The sequence below is a fragment of the Frankliniella occidentalis genome, unplaced genomic scaffold (genome assembly GCF_000697945.3).
Source record: "Frankliniella occidentalis isolate FOCC.00 unplaced genomic scaffold, Focc_3.1 Scaffold22, whole genome shotgun sequence".
NCBI classification, from domain to species: domain Eukaryota; kingdom Metazoa; phylum Arthropoda; class Insecta; order Thysanoptera; family Thripidae; genus Frankliniella; species Frankliniella occidentalis.
Genome location: NW_026267152.1, coordinates 2,218,502 through 2,222,682, shown reverse-complemented (window position 1 = coordinate 2,222,682; position 4,181 = coordinate 2,218,502). Strand labels below are relative to the sequence as shown.

General features: G+C 47.9%; 1 protein-coding gene across 1 annotated transcript in view; it reads right to left on the bottom strand.

Annotated features, from left to right (window-relative positions):
* Positions 1 to 985: 985 nt before the first annotated feature.
* LOC113217703 (uncharacterized) overlaps positions 986 to 4,181 on the bottom strand; it is a 32,244-nt gene continuing 29,048 nt past the window's right edge. Inside the window, exon 7 of the mRNA XM_026437722.2 lies at positions 986 to 1,281. The gene's annotated coding sequence lies outside the window, so the exon portion shown is untranslated. The remainder of the gene's footprint in view (positions 1,282 to 4,181) is intronic.

The following is a 4,181-nucleotide window of genomic DNA, read 5'->3' as shown; positions in this document are numbered from 1 at the left end:
CTGCCCCCCATTACCGCGCAGCGACACCCGACACAAAAAAGGAAAGGAAAATCGCAATTAGCTGTTCTTGACGAGAAAAAGATGAAGATTTAGTTCAGGACCGCGGAGCATTAAGACATACCCGGGTGAATTAAAAGTAATCCCCGCCGCACCCCCCCCCCCACGCCTTTTGAACTGGTGCTGCACACGGACAAAGGCAAGGCGCCTGTTGGAGCTGCTCTCTGATCTTTGACAAGGCGGTGACCGGCCCCGCCTCGCCAGAAGGCCTCAAAAGGGCGTCACGTGCCCTGGATGCCTATCGGCTCCCGCTCCACCCAACCCCGCCCCTCCCCGGAGCGGCAGGTGTCGTCTCAATCACAGCTTCACCCCGAGCTCTACCCGACCCCACCCCTCTGAGTCTCGACGAGCCACGGCTTTCATTTCCCGTCCCGATTTCAGCATAATTTATTTTTTTATAGAAGAATAACTTTGATGATATGGGCGTGTGTGGGGGTGCGAGATAAAGCTTGTCGCCTAGCACACGGCGCTCTTGACAGGCGGAAGGTCGCGCGCCCCCAGCGCTATGCCCCAGTCCTGTCCCCTCTCCCCATCTCCCAATCCCAAGTTTTAAAATTATTTTTGATTGAGGCAAAAAGATATACGCACCACTCGAGCGCCACTTCCCTGACCCGTATATACCATCCACGCGATATTTCGCATCCGTAAACAATCAGTTATACTTCGGAAAAACGAGTAAAACACCCGCCTTGGTCCATGGTTGACTAGTTATCGACCTCTCGACCACTGCTCTATACAGTTGAATGTGGCAAACTAAGACGTTCAGCAAGCTGCAACTACAGAACAAAAAGAAATTGCCAATAAAAAGACAGACGTCTTCAATCCGCTTATATCGGAGTTCCATACGCTTTGGAATGGCCTGTTAATTTATTATTTCTACCGCCTGAGAAATGTTTTCCGAAATAGTTTGAAAATAAAATGGGCGGGCGGCTCTCTGCGGCGAGCAGCAGTGACGGTAAAGAATGCGGCTTTAAGAGGCAGGATTAGCCCGCGCCGAGGTTTAAACGCCGATTCATCACAAGCTTCCCATGCAGCGTAAGAAGGCGGCACCGGTCCGAGGGGGCGGCAGGGAGCGACAGGGGGTGGCAGGGGGCAGCGCCCAGCTCAGGGGCTGCGAGGGAGGCCTCTTCGGTCAGTGAGGCTGGCTGGCCGGGGTCAGATAAGTCAAGTGCCGCTGTGATGAAGAGGGACTGCTGGGTTCCGCTAGATGGGTGACGAAGACTGCTGCAACAGAATAACATTTTTTTCCTAGAACTTTTGAGCGATTGTCAAAAAGGTATCGGAAGAAAGACAAATAATATCGAACGGATATCCGAAATGAGACTGTCGCTCGATAGCCAGTTACCACCATGAAACTATTTTTGAAACTATTACAATTTCGACGCGTTTGTGCAACAATATCCTATCTGTTTTGCTGCCCCGAAAGACTATCCTATCTGTTTCGGCTATCCCAAAAGACTAGCCTCACTTACATAAGGAAGGAGTAAGTTCTTCTGGGCGGCAAATTAGATAAGATATTGATGTACGGGCTAAAATTTTGAGATTAATAACTGTCCTGTGAATTTATCTTGTACCGAGGATTAGAAAAACCTATAAAAGTATTGACCAGATAGCATAGATTTACAAACTATCGCAATATACGTTGTTACACATAATTTTTCTCAAAGGAGTGGATATCAAATAGCACTATTGAGAAAAATCACAAATAGCAGGTAGACATCTTGGTAAAACAATTTAAGGGTCAAGTCTACCGGCGCTTGCCACTTGCGATGGCCCCTTCATGGCCCCGTGCGAAAATGCAATCCACACGCCTGAATTGAGTGAAAGTATAACCAGATAAAAGGACACCCAACTTATATGTCTAGCATTTGCCATGATGGACCTCAACAGGTCAGTTGAGCAGGCTCTCATAGCGCCTGGCAGGCAGGCAAACATATTTTTTACAGTGCATGCGTGTATCGCGGGTTGGCCTACCCTGAGTCTTGCAGGCGCCGAGCTCCCGTAATTCCCGGAATTAATCTGAGTGAATCGCCTGTTATTTCTGGACAGCCCTCTTTCCCCTTTTTATGGGATAGATCGCGCAGTACACGGGCATTCTATCAGTGATAGATTTAAAAAGAAAACAAGAGGGAGGTCCACGGTTCGCTTTTCCCGCCATATTCCTATACACCAAATGAATGACAGTCAGTCTGGCCGCAACAGTCTAGCGACATATTTCCTATTGACAAAGGACAGTTTCCGTCCAGTACAAAATTCGTCGACTTGCATTTATCGAAAATTGCAATTTTGAAGTAAGTGTAATGACAATTCACTGGTAAGTAAGACAAGTGTTAAGTGATATGTTAACTAATGTTGCATGTCAATTGGTGTTTAAGTTAAAGTGTGCATTTTCTCAATACAGTGTGGTGTTTAACTAGGTTAAACTTCAATTGGTGTTTAAACTTTCGACACTTCCGAAAAGTATAGCAGCTGCACACCATATGGTTCCTGTAGGTTTGTGTGTGTCCGAGTGTGCAACTTGAGATGAAACACCATGTAATGTTTAAAATCACAACTTGCGCGAGTTGGCGTTTAAATTATGCACACTTGTTTTACTAGCGATTTGTATCTACGCTGGACAAAATAAAACGAAACTGCCTGGCAACAGATAAAAAAATTGTCTCTGCTCCTGGTTCGCAAGAGGGGAACACAGACGCATCTCGAAATGAAGAAAAATATCCCTTGACATTCAGAGTCTACTCTTTGTGGTAATTATGTGCGACGGTATGAGGAAAGAGTAAGACATTGTAAGAAAAGAAGCAAGTATAAGACAGCTATGCGTTTGGTGTAAGTGTAAAAAAAGTCACATCTTTACGGTGTCGATACAGTGGATTTACATCATAGTCTAAATTTCTTTCTGTTTGCGCAGCGCGCCGCGACACACGCCTCAACGTAGACCTGTCAGGTGGGGCCGCATCCGATTACAGCCTGCGGCAGGCATCCCCGACACCGGCACAGGCCCGCCCCCGCACCCGAAGCATTTGGCATTTTGCTTCGTAAGACTTTAACTGTGTGTAAAAAATAATCACGGTCGCCCATACGGAAATATGCCGTTTACTTAACCAACGGTGTCTCCGTACCTTGGGTTTCGTACCCTCTTCCCATAAGAGCCCATGTTAAAAAAAAAACGTGGGTACGGAAAGGTACGAAAAAGTCCTGCTAATTTTGATCCCAAGGTCTTCGTCTTGAGTACGGAGTCTGTTACTTCGTTCCGTACCCCATTCCCTATGCTAGCCCATGTAAAACTCGTTGGTGCGGTGGCCATGTACGGCAAATCTCCGAACCGCTTTCGAAAATCACTTCCGAAAGTGAGGTACGGAACGCCGTGACAGGCTCCGTATCCAAGACTGATTTTTTACAGTGCGGTCCCCCCTGCCAGCCTGACCACATTGTGGTCATGAAATGCCGGTCCCCCCTTGCCGGCCTGACCACATTGTCGTCATGAAGTGTCGGTCCGAGCTGCCGCTTTGGCCACATTGTGGTCATGAAGTGTCGGTCCCCCCTGCCGAGCTGGTCACATTGTGGACATGGTCCTGACTGTCCCGTGTGCCGGCCTGACCACACTGTGGACATGGCGAGGACTGCTGCACTCCCCTCCTGCCGGGATGACCGCACAGTGGGCATATCGGCCGCTTTTTATGCCCTACGACGGCCAGGCCCTCAAATCCGCCGGTCCCTGATGCCGGGCTGTCCACGTTGTGGTCATTGCCTTGGTAGGGGCTAAAGGAGCCGTCTGACCTGTAACCTGGAATTGCCTGGAATTCTTACAGGTTTCTCCTACCTAAAGCCGAAGAGAGTAGCCCCCTAGCCCAATTCCCTGACTTTCTAAAAATCTTTGAACATTGAACAAAAAATGCCCATATTGTGGACACGTCGGCAGTAGGGACATTTGGCCATGACCACAATGTGGTCAAGAAGGCCCCAACGTGTTTATGTGATTTGAATCATTGAAATCATTCTTCCTTTTCTATACTTTTTGTTCGATTTTTATTTTCTAATGTTTGGGGGTTCCTATGTCTGTTTGAAGTGGAACGACCCTCCCCTCCTCTATCTCCCCCCTGTGTCAGAAAACTATTTTACTTTAT